Source organism: Procambarus clarkii, chromosome 27 (genome assembly GCF_040958095.1).
Source record: "Procambarus clarkii isolate CNS0578487 chromosome 27, FALCON_Pclarkii_2.0, whole genome shotgun sequence".
In the NCBI taxonomy this organism is placed as follows: domain Eukaryota; kingdom Metazoa; phylum Arthropoda; class Malacostraca; order Decapoda; family Cambaridae; genus Procambarus; species Procambarus clarkii.
In genome coordinates this window covers 45,641,374-45,659,055 of record NC_091176.1, presented here as the reverse complement: position 1 = coordinate 45,659,055, position 17,682 = coordinate 45,641,374, and the positions used below count along the sequence as shown (strand labels likewise).

General features: G+C 38.3%; 1 long non-coding RNA gene across 2 annotated transcripts; it reads left to right on the top strand.

Annotated features, from left to right (window-relative positions):
• The first annotated feature begins 643 nt into the window (after positions 1-643).
• Positions 644-8,325, top strand: LOC138369148 (uncharacterized). 2 transcript variants are annotated; one of them, XR_011229769.1, is made up of 3 exons: positions 644-752; positions 4,201-4,317; positions 8,018-8,325. It is a non-coding gene; the product is annotated as an uncharacterized lncRNA (long non-coding RNA). The 2 variants fall into 2 exon arrangements; XR_011229770.1 differs by lacking the exon at positions 644-752 and adding an exon at positions 812-1,057.
• The last annotated feature ends 9,357 nt before the right edge of the window (positions 8,326-17,682 follow it).

Below are 17,682 nucleotides of genomic sequence, written 5' to 3'. Positions count from 1 at the left end.
TATTTCATTGTTATATTTTATGTCGCTGGTCATTACAATTTTCCAAGAATTTAAACAGCTAAACAGCAAGTAGCATCTTGTTAGAGTACAGGAATTTACCTATGGAGAACCTCGATAGCTGCCGAAAATTATTAATGATTATATATGTAATTTAAAATAATGAATTATATTCCATTTCTTATGTTACGTCTTTGGCGGGTAGGCCGTTCTGCGGGTTTACAACCGAATTGTTTAAAAATCACACTATTTTAAATGTATGAGTCACTAGTATGCTCTGATATATGTTCTGCAATGAAAATAAAGATTGTTTTGTTGTTAATTACTCCATAAATGTGTAATGTGTTAATTCAGTCTAAAATCTTTTTGCAACGTTTATATGCGATATACGTAGCTGGAAACTACCTAATATTTAAAAATAATAGTTACAACATTCTATTAATATATAATGTTTAAATAAATATCACACAAAGTCTGTATATCTGTTTTTAGATGTCTTATAAATCTTCTTTTAAAATAGTATTAATGATTTTTATGAATCTTGAGTAAAAATTCTGTTAATTATTATTAATCTAATTGTTATTATTTTAAGTAAAAGAATTGCAAGTATTCGCATAACCACGGGATCTCTGTTTGTGTATGAATGCACGGATTTGTTTTTGTTATGAGAGGGACGCCTTAGAAAGCATGGTGTAGGCCACCTGTGGCTCGCATCCGATCCCACGATCGTCGTCGCCCCTAAATCAACACAACAGGTATTTAGTATTTACGATTATAATAAGTAATATTTCTTTTATAATAATATTGCAGCAGGTGGTGTAGTGGTAGGACACTCGCCTGGCGTTCCGCGAGCGCTATGTCATGGGTTCGTATCCTGGCCGGGGAGGATTTACTGGGCGCAATTCCTTAACTGTAGCCTCTGTTTAACGCAACAGTAAAATGTGTACTTGGATGAAAAAAACGATTCTTCGCGGCGGGGATCGTATTCCAGGGACCTGCCCGAAACGCTACTCGTACTAGTGGCTGTACAAGAATGTAACAACTCTTGCATATATCTCAGGTTAGGGGCTTGGCATTTACACTCTTAGGTCAGCAAACTAGCTAGAAGGTTAGACTATTAGACTCCACTGGTCAATGGGGGCCCTGCATGACTCAGCTTATCCTAACCTAGCTCAGCTTAAACCATCTTAGCATAGTTCATTCTAGCTGTGCATAGTGCTTGCACAGCCTTGCTTATCCTAGTTTACCTCTTCCTAGCCTACCGTAGCCAAGCCTATCCCAATATACCCTTACCTACTCTTGCCTAGCCTAACCCTGCCTTGCTTTTAAACATGACCAGTCCTTCCTACCCTAGCCAAGCCCTGACCAGCTTAGCCAAGCCAATCCCTGCCTAGATTTAGCATAGCCTTGCCTTTTTATTAATATATAGAGGGTACCACCTCTGGTTGAGTTTGTAGGAACCCTCCGCTTATAGGGTTGAGGGTTCCATATATATATATATATATATATGTCGTACCTAGTAGCCAGAACGCACTTCTCAGCCAACTATGCAATGCCCGATTTGCCTAATAAGCCAAGTTTTCCTGAATTAATATATTTTTCTAATTTTTTCCTTATGAAGTGATAAAGCTACCCATTTCATTATGTATGAGGTCAATTTTTTTTTATTGAAGTTAAAATTAACGTAGATATATGACCGAACCTAACCAACCCTACCTAACCTAACCTAACCTATCTCTATCGGTTAGGTTAGGTTAGGTAGCAGAAAAAGTTAGGTTAGGTTAGGTTAGGTAGGTTAGGTAGTCGAAAAAACATTAATTCATGAAAACTTGGCTTATTAGGCAAATCGGGCCTTGCATAGTAGGCAGAGAAGTGCGTACTGGCTATTAGGTACGACATATATATATTAATATAAATAATGTGTGTGTAAACATGCCACGTGTGTGTAAATCACAAAAATTAACACTTGATGAAAAATGTGACAGTGTCAGACCACGGAGGAAGAATTGAAACAGGAATTTCCTTAAGTACTTTCATATATTAAAACATCTTCAGAAGGAATAATTTTTTATATAAATTAAATTAAAAAAAAAATCATTCCTCCATCGTCTGACACTATAATATATATATAATAATATATATATATAATATATATATATATATATATATATATATATATATATATATATATATATATATATATATATATATATGTATATATATATATATATATATATATATATATATATATATATATATATATATATATATATATATATATATAATGTGTGTGTGTGTGTGTACTCACCTAGTTGTGCTTGCGGTGGTTGAGCTCTGGCTCTTTGTCCCGTATGTATGTATTCATATATATATATATATATATATATATATATATATGTCGTACCTAGTAGCCAGAACGCACTTCTCAGCCTACTATGCAAGGCCCGATTTGCCTAATAAGCCAAGTTCTTCTGAATTAATATATTTTCTGTAATTTTTTTCTTATGAAATGATAAAGCTACCCATTTCATTATGTATGAGGTCAATTTTTTTTTATTGGAGTTAAAATTAACGTAGATATATGACCAAATTTAACCAACCCTACCTAACCTAACCTAACCTATCTTTATAGGCTAGGTTAGGTTAGGTAGCCGAAAAAGTTATGTTAGGTTAGGTTAGGTTAGGTAGGTTAGGTAGTCGAAAAACAATTAATTCATGAAAACTTGCCTTATTAGGCAAATCGGGCCTTGCATAGTAGGCTGAAAAGTGCGTTCTGGCTACTAGGTACGACATATATATATATATATATATATATATATATATATATATATATATATATATATATATATATATATATATATATATATATATATATATATGCGAACAAGCCTGAATGGTCCCCAGGACAATATGCAACTGAAAACTCACACCCCAGAAGTGACTCGAACCCATACTGCCAGGAGCAACGCAACTGGTATGTACAGGGACGCCTTAATCCGCTTGACCATCACGACCAGACATAAGGAAGTGATAGCCGAGGCTATTTGACCCACTTCCCCGCTGGCACTCGGATGGTAATCTTGGGCATAGCATTTTATCAAATCACCTCATTTTTGGGGCAACACGTGAGGAACACAAATGCGAACAAGCCTGAATAGTCCCCAGGACAATATGCAACTGAAAACTCACACCCCAGAAGTGACTCGAACCCAATACTGCCAGGAGCAACGCAACTGGTATGTACAGGGACGCCTTAATCCGCTTGACCATCACGACCAGACATAAGGAAGTGATAGCCGAGGCTATTTGACCCACTTCCCCGCTGGCACTCGGATGGTAATCTTGGGCATAGCATATGGGTTCGAGTCACTTCTGGGGTGTGAGTTTTCAGTTATATATATATATATATATATATATATATATATATATATATATATATATATATATATATATATATATATATATATATATATATATATATTAGTTATATATATATATATATAATATTAATATTATATATCCTGCCTGAAATGCTGCGTGTACTAGTGGCTTTACAAGATTTTGTGGTTATTCTCTATATCTGGTTCACCTAACAGTAAATAAGTACCTGGGAGTTAGACAGCTGCTATGGGCTGCTTCCTAGGGATGTGTGTGTGTGTTTGTATTCATGTTGAATTTTACAAAGTAGGAAGAGATGTTTGTACAAAAAAAAAATCAAAAATTTTTGAAAGTATAAGTAGATTTGATATTTTTCTCTAATTGTTTATTTCTGCTGTCTCGCCTCCTTTATAAAATGGCATCATTCTTGCTTTTTTAAGGATATCAGGAAAAGTAAGGCACTCCAGAGATTTGTTGACTCCTTCCTAGTGTTGCCTAGCCCAGCCCAGCCTAGACAAGGCAGGCTGGGCATCCTAGCCTCACGCAGCTTAGCCCCCACCTACATGTAGCATCCCAGTCCATCCTAAGTGATCATTACCTTACTGGCTGTGTTTTCTCTTCAGCCCTGAATGTAATGTGGTGGAACATAAGCAGATACATATCAGGTCTTAGAGAATCTGTACTTCATACATTTCTTAATAATGTCTCACAAATATTTAAATAATTAAAAAAAAATTGTATAATAACTTCATATTATTCTTGCAATTTATTTTTGCATTTTTTTTATACAAAATTTACATTTTAAAAGATTACCTCTATTTTTAGATTGATGACTTGAAGACTACAGTGCCATCCACAGCAAATCATGGTCTTAAAATATCTCCTAGCAATGACGAGACCAATTTTCACAGAGATCAAATTTTTGCTAAGCAGTAGTCACAGGTAAATATATATTATATATATAATATTATATATATATAATTAACTACTTCATTGCTCAAAGCACCTTCAGACATTCTGAGAGTTGTGCTATTTTATTAATTAATTAATTAGGCTATATTTTAATGTTTTGTAATGTTTTCATTACTTTTTTTGTTTTGAAATATAAATTGTTGAGTTTTGAAACATTTTGACATTAACTATACCTGAATATTTATAAACAAAAAAATACCAGAACTATGTCCTTGACAATTGCACTAAGAAGTCTTTGCCAAAATCAGGTGCTCAGTGCAGTAGTTAAAAACTTAAAAGTTGTACCACCTCTGGTGCAAGATTAGGGACCCATAGCCTCAGAGAAGAAAATAGAGAGTACTCAGAGAAGGCCTTGAATAATAGGCAGGCTGTTTGTGTGTGTTTCGACGGTAAGCTTGCTGACACCATATGTAATTACCTAAGTGTAGTTACAGGATTAGAGCTACGCTCGTGGTGTCCCGTCTACCCAGCACTCTTTGTCACACAATGCTTTGAAACTACTGACGGTCTTGGCCGCCACCACCTTCTCATTTAACTTTTCCAACCGTCTACCACTCTGTATGCGAAAGGAAATTTTTGTATATTTCTTTGGCATCTTTGTTTAGTTAGTTTAAATCTATGACCTTTTGTTCTTGAAGTTCCAGGTCTCGGGAAATCTTCCCTATCGATTTTATCAATTCCTGTTACTATTTTGTACATAGTGATTTTATCACCTCTTTTTGTTGTCTTCTAGTTTTGGCATATTTAATGCCTCTGACCTCTCCACATAGCTCTTGCCCTTTAGTTCTGGGAGCCACTTAGTAGCATGTCTTTGCACCTTTTCCAGTTTGTTGATGTGCTTCTTAAGATATGGGCACCACATAACCGCTGCATATTCTAGCCTTGGCCGAACAAAACTCGTGAACAATTTCTTTAGTATTTCGCCATCCATGTATTTAAACGAAATTCTGAAGTTAGAAAGCGTGGCATAGGCTCCATACACAACGTTCTTTATGTGGGCCTCAAGTGATAGTTTTCTATCTAGGATCAACCCTAGACCTCTTTCTTTTATCAGAATTATATAAAGATTTCTCACATAATTTGTAGGTTGTGTGGGATCTATGTTCTATTCCACGTTCCATTACATGGCATTTATTCACATTAAATTTCATTTGCCAAGTGGTGCTCCATATACTTATTTTGTCCAGGTCTTCTTGAAGGGCATGACAATCATCTAAATTTCTTATCCATCCCATTATCTTAGCATCATCAGCAAACATGTTTATATAATTCTGTATTCCAACTGGTAGATCATTTATGTAGGCAATGAACATTTCTGGTGCATGTACTCTGGTACTCCACTTGTGACACTTCTCCAGTCCGATTGCCTCTGATTACTGCCCTCATTTTTCTATCAGTCAGAAAATTTTTCATCCATGTTAGAAGCTTACCTGTCACCCATCCAAAATTTTCTAGTTTCCAGAAGAACCTCTTATGTGGAACTCTGTCGAAAGCCTTTTTTATGTCTAGATAGATGCAGTCAACCCAACTACCTTTTTCCTTTAAAATCTCTGTGGCTCAATCATAGAAACTGAGTAAATTCGATACACAGGATCTTCCAGATCGAAAACAATACTGTCTGTGTGATATTATATAATTTCTCTCCAGGTGTTCTACCCATTTAGTTTTTATTATTTTTTTTTTGTTTTCAATCCTTTCACTGTTACACTTGTCAATGATTCAGGTCTATAACTGAGAGGGGTGGGGTCTTCCCTGTTGCCACTTTTGTAGATTGGAACTATGTTAGCCTTTTTCCACATGTTTGCTATGACTCCTATACACAGGGATGCCTGAAAGATCAGGTGAAGTGGAAGGCTGAGCTCAGATGCACATTCTCTCAGAACCCATGGTGAAACTCCATCTGGACCAACTGCTTTGTTCTTACTTAGCTCCTTTAGCATATTTTCCACTTCATCTCTAGACACCTCTATACGCTCTATGATGTTCTCAGAAATTCTTATTGTGTCTGGTTCTCTTAAGATTTCATTTTGTATAAACACACTTTGGAACTTTTGGTTTAATGTTTCACACATTGCATTATCATTTTCTGTGAATCTGTTTCCAATTTTCAACCTCTGGATATTATCCTTTACCTGCAATTTGTTGTTTATTAATTTGTAGAATAGGCCCAGTTCTGTTTTACATTTATCCATTATCCCTTTTTAAAAATTTCTTTCTGCCTCTTCCCTTACTGCTGTATAGTTGTTTCTCGCATCTTTGTATCGCTGGTATGATTGGGGGTTTGGCTTCTTTCTATTTTGATACCTGCTTGATGGGGTTCTGCTCTTCTACTCCCCAAGCCCGGCCCGAGGCCAGGCTCGACTTGTGAGAGTTTGGTCCACCAGGCTGTTGCTTGGAGCGGCCCGCAGGGCCACATACCCACAACATCCCGGCTGATCCGGAACTTCTCTTAGAAAACAATCCAGTTTTCTCCTGAAGATGTCCACGGTTGTTCCGGCAGGAACAACCGTGCAACCGTGCTCTGAAGGGGAAAGTGAATACTGAGCAGTACTCGAGACGGGACAACATAAGTGACTTGAAGAGTACAACCATTGTGATGGGATCCCTGGATTTGAAAGTTCTCATAATCCATCCGATCATTTTTCTGGCTGACGCAATATTTGCTTGGTTATGCTCCCTAAACATTAGATCGTCGGACATCATTATTCCCAAATCCTTGACATGCTGTTTTTCTACTATGGGAAGATTTGATTGTTTTGTACCCTGTATTATGTTTCAGATCCTCATTTTTGCCATACCTGAAATTTATCACTGTTAAACATCATGTTATTTTCTGCTGCCCAATCGAAAACTTTGTTGACATCTGCTTGTAGTTTTTCAATGTCTTTCATTCCATTTTTGTGTCTTTTGGTCTGTGGCCCTCTCTCAATTTCTGTTGAACCAATCCTGTTTTCTGGCCCTGCATCTCTGTTTTGGTATGAATGTTTGTGTGCCTTCATTGTATATTTTGCAAAATTTGGCATACATTTAATTTACTTCCCTGTCTAGCAACAAGTCTGCCTAATTACTTATTAAAAAAAAATTTGAAGTTCCCCATAGTGACCTCTCTCTCTTGAAATCAAGTTTATCAACTGTTTCAATGTCCCCATTTTCTGTGTGTGTGTGTTTGGAGGCTAAGCTTCCTGATACCATGTGTGTGTGTGTTTGGAGGCTAAGCTTGCTGATACCATGTGTGTGTGTGTGTGTTTTGAGGCTAAGCTTGCTGATACCATGTGTGTGTGTGTTTGGAGGCTAAGCTTGCTGATACCATGTGTGTGTGTGTGTTTGGAGGCTAAGTTTGCTAACACCTTGTGTGTACTCACCTGTTTAAATAATAATAGGGGTGTGTACCACCTCTGGTGTAATTGTAGGGACCCACAGCCTTGAAGAAAATAAAGAGTATTCAGAGAAGACCTTGTGGATTCTCACTGAACACTTATCTTTTCTTCTCCTACCACCCCTCTTATTTTGTTTTATGCTGTATTCTATTATATATCATATAAATACATAGCCAAATGGCAATATTTATTATGTCTATACAAAAAGAAGACATCCACTTTATTTTTTTTCTCTCCTTTGTTTCTATGTGGATTTTGTTGTGACTAATGATTCTCCTCCTTCCCGTCAACAGGTCTTCCTCACTGGGCTTGCTCGGCTTTTGTGTTACTGTGAGGGTGCCATCATCGTTTACCCTTCAAGACTGACTCATGCTGGCATTGCATTTGTGGACTTCCCTTCACAGTAAACAGTCCTTCTCCATATGGTGATTGTCCAGGGCAAGCAGGGTGTGACTGCCATCTTGGAGAAGCAGGGTCTTTTAATATGAAGAATCTTCCGTCTTCTCTACTTACGCCAGCTTGTGCCGGCCTTGCATTCTTGTTACTTCATGTCCCTTGGGCCTTTTTTATTTATTTTACATAATAAATTTTTTTATTAATACCCGTGTTTCACAAGAGATCCTTAACATTTTAAGCACCAATTGTATTGACTAATGTACGTCTTGTAACCTTTAAGACATAAATAGACAAGACATAGATAAATGAGTGAATAATACTGAGTGACTAGGTTAGGGCGAGGAACATAGTACAGTGTCTGGCTTTGGAAGAATGCCTACTGTTTTAGAAACCTTATTGCCATGATCATAATCGTATGGGTTAAAAAGCATTTGTTGTCACTCCTACACTGTGGCTTGTTGGGCTTGAAACCTTTGCTCCTTGTTCGTGTTACATCTGACCTTTTGAAGAAATTGTATGAATCAATATCCTCCAAATTGTTCAGTATTTTAAAGGTTTCGCTCTATTACTCTCTCATTTGCATATATCTAAGCATATAGATTAGATATAGATTTAGATTAGATTTTTTAGTCAGGTAAAGGTACATACATTGCAGATGAGTTACAAAGGGAAAGACAATGACTAGAGTTCACTAGCTCTATTGGAAGAGAAACGTCTGCAAGACAAGTGTGGGCAAAAATTAAGGTAGCTAAGGGGAGCAGAGCCCGGCCTGCGGCTCACAACGACCCCCAGGGTAAGGCTGAAGAACTAATACACAAGTGGAGTGATGCAGCATCATCATCCTCCCTCCCTGCAGAAGTAAGCAGGGAACAGCTCCTCCGACATAATGACAGAAGGATTAGGATAACAAGAGCACAATCTAGTGATGACGAGTATGGGGAACCAATTACAGCCAAGGAAGTAAAGGGGGCTATGAAAAGGGTAAAAGTACAGCACCTGGTGAAGATGGCGTCACCTACGACATACTCAATGCACTGTGTGAAGTGTCTGGCAATCCACTACTCCACCTGTTTAACAAGTCATTCCTATGTGGAGTGTTGCCCACACAATGGAAACACGCAATAATGGTCCCAATACCGAAACCCAATGACCCTGGCAATTATAGACCTATCAGTCTCATGTCATGCACTTGCAAGATGCTTGAAAGGATCATCCTAAACCGACTATTGCACAAAATAGGCAGGTTAGGGGAGGGGTCAATGGATTTGTTAAAGGACGGAGGACAGCAAACTATAGTTAATTACCTTGCTAATGATACAGCTAAGTACTCCCAATAAACTCGCACCTCGGGGCAAAATTTTAAAATTTAAAATACAATACCTAAAGCCACTAATACGCATAGCGTTTCGGGCAAGTATATACGAAGTAAAACCCAAACAAAGAACTGACTCCGTAGGACCCATAAAAGATGAGACTAACAATTTTAAGTTGTATCATAAAAGGGCGGCAAACACTCTCAATGAATACCTAACATCAGTGTTCACACTAGAAAGCTTGAATGACAGCCCATCACCAACACAAATGTTTGTCGGAGGTAAGGAGAATGAATTAAGAGAAATACCAATTACACGCGACACAATCAGGAAGAGCATTGACAAACTAAAAGACTCAGAAGCCCAAAGTGTAAATGGATTTAAGTCCCAAGTCGTAAAGGAACTGGCAAATTAATTGGGTGGTTGTAGGTAGGAGCTGCCTCGTATGGGCCGGTGGGCCTTCTGCAGTTGCCTTTGTTCTTGTGTTCTTATGTTGAGTAACAACATTTGCAAATTTGCAGATGATACAAAAATAGGTAGGGAAATTAACACGGAAGAAGACTCACTATCACTTCAAGTTGATCTAAATAGGGTTTTGAAATGGTCAAAAGATTGACAGATGCAGTTTAATGCTGATAAATGTAAAGTTTTGAGACTAGGTAATGATGATAGTTACAAGATATGAGCTAGATGGTGTTGAGATTGCGAAGTCGGATTGTGAAAGGGATCTGGGAGTTATGATTAGTAAGAATTTAAAACAAAAGGATCAATGCATGAATGCTCGTAATAAGGCAAATAGGACACTGGGATTTATTAATCGAAGTGTTAGTAACAAGACACCTGGTGTGGTTCTTCAGCTATATCTTGCTCTGGTTAGGCCCCATTTACATTATGCAGTTCAGTTTTGGTCGCCATATTATAGAATGAATATAAATTCACTTGAACGTGTCTAGAGTAGGGTGACTAAGTTAATTCCCCAAAATAGAAATCTTTTATATGAAGAAAGATTAACAAAGCTTAAATTGCATTCACTGGAAAAGCGAAGAGTTAGGGGTGATATGATAGAGGTTTACAAGTGGATGAATGGACATAACAAAGGGGATATTAGTAGGGTATTAAAAGTATCAACACATGACAGAACACAAAACAATGGGTATAAATTGGATAAGTTTAGATTTAGGAAAGACTTGGGTAAATACTGGTTTGGCAACAGGGTTGTTGATTTGTGGAACCAATTACCGCGTAACGTGGTGGAGGTGGGGTCCCTCGATTGTTTCAAGCGTGGGTTGGACATGTATATGAGTGGGTTTGGGTGGTTATAGATAGGAGCTGCCTCGTATGGGCCAATAGGCCTTCTGCAGTTACCTTTATTCTTATGCTCTTAATTCACTATGCTTGCCAGTGAAACTCCTTTTCAGAAAATCGCTGGACCATGGAATAGTTCCCCTAGTAACAGTTGAAGGTGATGTAGTGATCGAGTAATCCTTATACTCCATTATCTCATCATCATAATGGCATAACTAATTACACAAGCATTAATCCTATCCCTATTTACAGGTAACGGTTTTCCACCCTTCTATATCTTACTGTGAGGTGTCGTCACCGTACATAAGCAAGCGACTTGAGAATAGCACATTACGGGCTATTCATGCCCGTGCCACCTCTTGGGTGGCTTAATCTTTATAAATAAATCAGAATAGCACACACCACACGGGAGACATCTCCCGTCACGCAGGGTGCAGTCGCACCTCCACAGATCTCCAGTATCAGCTCTTGATATTGGTAATGGCTCAAAAGGGCCACCACTTACGGGGTATTCATGCCCGTGTCACCTCTTGGGTGGCTTAATCTTCATCAATCAATCGAATAGCACACAGTACAATCTCCAGTCAAGAATGTAGCACTCGGCGTGTACAGTTCTAATCGACCCAAGACGCTACAGCCTCGACACAGCAGACAGCAGACTACGACCGTTGTTCAGGTCCATGTAAACTACATCTACCCGAAGTCCTTCGTCTGAATAGCCAGTTACCAGTTACAGGAGATACTTTTTCACCCACAGAGTTATTAACTCATGGAACCGCCTACCCACCGAAGCGGTACGTGGCAAAACGATGCTGATTTTCAAAATATACCTGGAAAAGATCATTCCTCCCTACACCTGGGGGGTACCTTCGTTAAAGTAAAAAGGTATACAGAAATAACAAAGAAAATAGATATGAATACTATTACCTTCGATGTTAGTAGTAGTTGTGCAAGTGAGGAGAAAGAAAAAATATTACGGAGTTCATGGATGAAAGTAGATTGATAATATTATCTTGGAACGTTAATGGATTAAAAACTAGAGCGGTGGATGTACACTATTATACTCTTAGAGAGAATATTAACATAGTAGCACTCCAGGAAACTGGGGATAGGGATGGTAACAATCTGAACATGAAGATGAACATGTTGAACATGAAGATGTTCAACTGCTGGGCGAGCCCTCTCCTACTCATCTGAGGGGAGGGAGATTAGATTATGCTTGTTTGATAAATGCTGAGGGCATAGAGGAGAATTGTCTTACTGTGGATGAAATGCTAAGAGATTTTGCATTACAAATACAGCTTAAACTAGATAAAAAGCATGCCTGCCTTCAGAGGAAAAGCTTAAAGTTTAATAAGGGAGAATTAAGGGGTCTTGTTGGTCATATTAAGTCTTGGTATGATACTTATAAGCCAGTTTCGGCAGAAGCATTTTATTAAGATTTAATTAAGGAGGTAGATGTATTTAATGCAACATTGAACCGGAAAACATCTGGTATAGAAAAGCATCCCCCATAAAAGTGTGCGGAGAAGAGAAAGGAAATTTGGAGCAAGTATTGGCAGGAGTTTGCAGAGAAAGTTAGGAGTAACAAACTTGAAGGAAATCTGGCAAGACATAAATGAAATAAGGGGTAAAAAGCATAATTTTGTTGCACATCCTGACCCGTAAGGAATTGCAAAAGGTCTCGTAAATAAATGGGCGGAAGCTGCCAAACTTAGTTCATTTAATTACCCGCTGTAACGAGAGAGTCGTTTGATTCTTGCAAAGATCTAAGAAAGGATTTTATACTTACAGCAGGTAACAGTGGTGATGTCACTTGCACAGGTATTACCAGAGAAGAACTAATAACGGCGATTAAAGTTGGGAAATCTACCGCCCCCTAGGGAGGATGGAGTAACTTTTGAAATACTTAATGAACTTGCCATTATGACGAAAAGCCCGCTGTTAGACCTCTTTAATATTAGTTATAAAGAGGGCAGAATTCCCAGTAAATGAAAAAGAACTATGATCATCCTTATCCCTAAAGCCAATGGAGAGTACAGACCTGTGTCTTTAACCTCGTGTTTTTGTAAAATGATGGAGAGGATCATTTTAAATAAACTTTTGTATATAATAGGTGATCAGCTGTCTAATAATTTTTCGGGTTCCTCAGAGGAAAAAGTACCTCTGACTGTATTATTAAATGTCTAGCTAATGGTAATGATTATTATAGAATTTTTATTGATTTATAAGGAGCTTTTGATAAAGCCAACAAAGAGGTTATTTTATATGAATTAGCTGGTCTTGGTGTTGAAGGGAGATTATTGCGCTGGATAGGGGATTATCTTCAGGAAAGGAGGGCTCAGGTGTGGTATCAAGGTTGTATGGTTCAAGGTATCAAGGTCAAGAACTCTGCACACCTCAGGGAGGAGTGTTGAGTCTCACCCTGTTTTATGTACTAATGAATAAGATAGCATCTGAGAAATACTCAAATTGGGTAACTCCAATCATATATGCTGATGATATTTTGTTTCAGGGCAAAGATATTTCAAAGATTCAAACAGTGTTGGACAATTTCGGAAACCAGTGTCACCACATGGGACTAGTGGTTAATGAAGACAAAACTAAAGTTTGAATGTAGAAGTCGGAGGCCCATTATATTGGAAATAAACGGTAAAAATATAGAGAGTTAATATATATAAATATTTAGGCATATATGTTGGATATACCTATGAGAGTTTGGAAACTGAGATGAACAGACTGTTGAGTCAATGTCGGAAGAGATTACAACCTCTGAAGGCCTTGGCATGCTGTGGAAAGGAGTGGGAGTCCAAGTGCTACGAATGATGTACTTGAGTACTGTAAGATTTCTTATTGATTATGCTGCACCTGTCATTTCTTGTTTTGGTAAAGGTAGGATGGGCAAGTTGGAGAAGATACAAAATGAAGCCGTTGGGGGTCGTTGTGAGCCGCTGCTACCTTAATTTTTGCCCACACTTGTCTTGCAGACGTTTCTCTTCCAATAGAGCTAGTGAACTTTAGTCAATGTCTTTCCCTTTGTAACTCATCTGCAATGTATGTACCTTTACCTGAATAAAAAATCTAATCTAAATCTATATCTAATCTATATGCTTAGATATATGCAAATGAGAGAGTAATAGAGCGAAACCTTTAAAATACTGAACAATTTGGAGGATATTGATTCATACAATTTCTTCAAAAGGTCAGATGTAACACGAACAAGGAGCAAAGGTTTCAAGCTCAACAAGCCACAGTGTAGGAGTGACAACAAATGCTTTTTAACCCATACGATTATGATCATGGCAATAAGGTTTCTAAAACAGTAGGCATTCTTCCAAAGCCAGACACTGTACTATGTTCCTCGCCCTAACCTAGTCACTCAGTATTATTCACTCATTTATCTATGTCTTGTCTATTTATGTCTTAAAGGTTACAAGACGTACATTAGTCAATACAATTGGTGCTTAAAATGTTAAGGATCTCTTGTGAAACACGGGTATTAATAAAAAAATTTATTATGTAAAATAAATAAAAAAGGCCCAAGGGCCATGAAGTAACAAGAATGCAAGGCCGGCACAAGCTGGCGTAAGTAGAGAAGACGGAAGATTCTTCATATTAAAAGACCCTGCTTCTCCAAGATGGCAGTCACACCCTGCTTGCCCTGGACAATCACCATATGGAGAAGGACTGTTTACTGTGAAGGGAAGTCCACAAATGCAATGCCAGCATGAGTCAGTCTTGAAGGGTAAACGATGATGGCACCCTCACAGTAACACAAAAGCCGAGCAAGCCCAGTGAGGAAGACCTGTTGACGGGAAGGAGGAGAATCATTAGTCACAACAAAATCCACATAGAAACAAAGGAGAGAAAAAAATAAAGTGGATTTCTTCTTTTTGTATAGACATAATAAATATTGCCATTTGGCTATGTATTTATATGATATATAATAGAATACAGCATAAAACAAAATAAGAGGGGTGATAGGAGAAGAAAAGATTAGTGTTCAGTGAGAATCCACAAGGTCTTCTCTGAATACTCTATTTTCTTCAAGGCTGTGGATCCCTACAATTGCACCAGAGGTGGTACACACCCCTATTATTATTTAAACAGGTGAGTACACACACGGTGTTAGCAAGCTTAGCCTCCAAACACACACACACATGGTATCAGCAAGCTTAGCCTCCAAACACACACACACACACATGGTATCAGCAAGCTTAGCCTCCAAACACACACACACATGGTATCAGCAAGCTTAGCCTCCAAACACACACACACGTGGTAACAGCAAGCTTAGCCTCCAAACACACACACACACACATGGTATCAGCAAGCTTAGCCACCAAACACACACACACACACATGGTATCAGCAAGCTTAGCCTCCAAACACACACACACATGGTATCAGCAAGCTTAGCCTCCAAACACACACACACATGGTATCAGCAAGCTTAGCCTCCAAACACACACACACACACACACATGGTATCAGCAAGCTTAGCCTCCAAACACACACACACATGGTATCAGCAAGCTTAGCCTCCAAACACACACACACAGAAAATGGGGACATTGAAACAGTTGATAAACTTGATTTCAAGAGAGAGAGGTCACTATGGGGAACTTCAATTTTTTTTTAATAAGTAATTAGGCAGACTTGTTGCTAGACAGGGAAGTAAATTAAATGTATGCCAAATTTTGCAAAATATACAATGAAGGCACACAAACATTCATACCAAAACAGAGATGCAGGGCCAGAAAACAGGATTGGTTCAACAGAAATTGAGAGAGGGCCACAGACCAAAAGACACAAAAATGGAATGAAAGACATTGAAAAACTACAAGCAGATGTCAACAAAGTTTTCGATTGGGCAGCAGAAAATAACATGATGTTTAACAGTGATAAATTTCAGGTATGGCAAAAATGAGGATCTGAAACATAATACAGGGTACAAAACACAATCGAATCTTCCTATAGTAGAAAAACAGCATGTCAAGGATTTGGGAATAATGATGTCCGACGATCTAATGTTTAGGGAGCATAACCAAGCAAATATTGCGTCAGCCAGAAAATGATCGGATGGATTATGAGAACTTTCAAATCCAGGGATCCCATCACAATGGTTGTACTCTTCAAGTCACTTATGTTGTCCCGTCTCGAGTACTGCTCAGTATTCACTTTCCCCTTCAGAGCACGGTTGCACGGTTGTTCCTGCCGGAACAACCGTGGACATCTTCAGGAGAAAACTGGACTGTTTTCTAAGAGAAGTTCCGGATCAGCCGGGATGTTGTGGGTATGTGGCCCTGCGGGCCGCTCCAAGCAACAGCCTGGTGGACCAAACTCTCACAAGTCGAGCCTGGCCTCGGGCCGGGCTTGGGGAGTAGAAGAGCAGAACCCCATCAAGCAGGTATCAAAATAGAAAGAAGCCAAACCCCCAATCATACCAGCGATACAAAGATGCGAGAAACAACTATACAGCAGTAAGGGAAGAGGCAGAAAGAAATTTTTAAAAAGGGATAATGGATAAATGTAAAACAGAACTGGGCCTATTCTACAAATTCATAAACAACAAATTGCAGGTAAAGGATAATATCCAGAGGTTGAAAATTGGAAACAGATTCACAGAAAATGATAATGCAATGTGTGAAACATTAAACCAAAAGTTCCAAAGTGTGTTTATACAAAATGAAATCTTAAGAGAACCAGACACAATAAGAATTTCTGAGAACATCATAGAGCGTATAGAGGTGTCTAGAGATGAAGTGGAAAATATGCTAAAGGAGCTAAGTAAGAACAAAGCAGTTGGTCCAGATGGAGTTTCACCATGGGTTCTGAGAGAATGTGCATCTGAGCTCAGCCTTTCACTTCACCTGATCTTTCAGGCATCCCTGTGTACAGGAGTCATAGCAAACATGTGAAAAAAGGCTAACATAGTTCCAATCTACAAAAGTGGCAACAGGGAAGACCCCACCCCTCTCAGTTATAGACCTGAATCATTGACAAGTGTAACAGTGAAAAGATTGAAAAAAAAAAACTAAAAACTAAATGGGTAGAACACCTGGAGAGAAATTATATAATATCACACAGACAGTATTGTTTTCGATCTGGAAGATCCTGTGTATCGAATTTACTCAGTTTCTATGATTGAGCCACAGAGATTTTAAAGGAAAAAGGTAGTTGGGTCGACTGCATCTATCTAGACATTAAAAAGGCTTTCTACAGAGTTCCACATAAGAGGTTGTTCTGGAAACTAGAAAATTTTGGATGGGTGACAGGTAAGCTTCTAACATGGATGAAAAATTTTCTGACTGATAGAAAAATGAGGGCAGTAATCAGAGGCAATCGGACTGGAGAAGTGTCACAAGTGGAGTACCACAGTACATGCACCAGAAATGTTCATTGTCTACATAAATGATCTGCCAGTTGGAATACAGAATTATATAAACATGTTTGCTGATGATGCTAAGATAATGGGATGGATAAGAAATTTAGATGATTGTCATGCCCTTCAAGAAAACCTGGACAAAATAAATATATGGAGCACCACTTGGCAAATGAAATTTAATGTGAATAAATGCCATGTTATGGAATGTGGAATAGAACATAGATCCCACACAACCTACAAATTATGTGAGAAATCTTTATATAATTCTGATAAAAGAAAGAGGTCTAGGGTTGATTCTAGATAGAAAACTATCACTTGAGGCCCACATAAAGAACGTTGTGTGAGGAGCCTATGCCACGCTTTCTAACTTCAGAATTTCGTTTAAATACATGGATGGCGAAATACTAAAGAAATTGTTCACGAGTTTTTTTCGGCCAAGGCTAGAATATGCAGCGGTTGTGTGGTGCCCATATCTTAAGAAGCACATCAACAAACTGGAAAAGGTGCAAAGACATGCTACTAAGTGGCTCCCAGAACTAAAGGGCAAGAGCTATGT